We start from the raw sequence: 390 nt of genomic DNA, 5'->3' as shown, positions 1-390 counted from the left end.
TTTCTTATGAGCTATTATCTCCCTATGTACCATAAAATCTAAATGTCTGTCTGTATGTTTAAAGGTGTACCCTCTTTTGGTCTGCCAATTTCTCCTCATGTAAACTTTTATGTCTGTAATAAATTATACCAAAAAACGACTGATTTGGGGTCATTTCACAAATATTAGTGAATCTTTGCTCAATTAGAAGGAAAAATAAATGGCTAAACAACACTTTAATTGCCTCATTTCACTCAAGAGTCCTTGGTCCTGGAATGAAAAACGGTAAATTTGCGCGTTGGCAACCTTCTTCTTCTACTCGGATTTCGAAATAATCTACAATAATCCTTTTTGACGAGTGTTTTCCCCTATAAAAGATTTTTGTATCAGGATAAAGTCACATAGTCTAGG

Source organism: Penaeus monodon, chromosome 23 (genome assembly GCF_015228065.2).
Source record: "Penaeus monodon isolate SGIC_2016 chromosome 23, NSTDA_Pmon_1, whole genome shotgun sequence".
Classification (NCBI taxonomy): domain Eukaryota; kingdom Metazoa; phylum Arthropoda; class Malacostraca; order Decapoda; family Penaeidae; genus Penaeus; species Penaeus monodon.
This window is presented reverse-complemented; position numbering follows the sequence as displayed.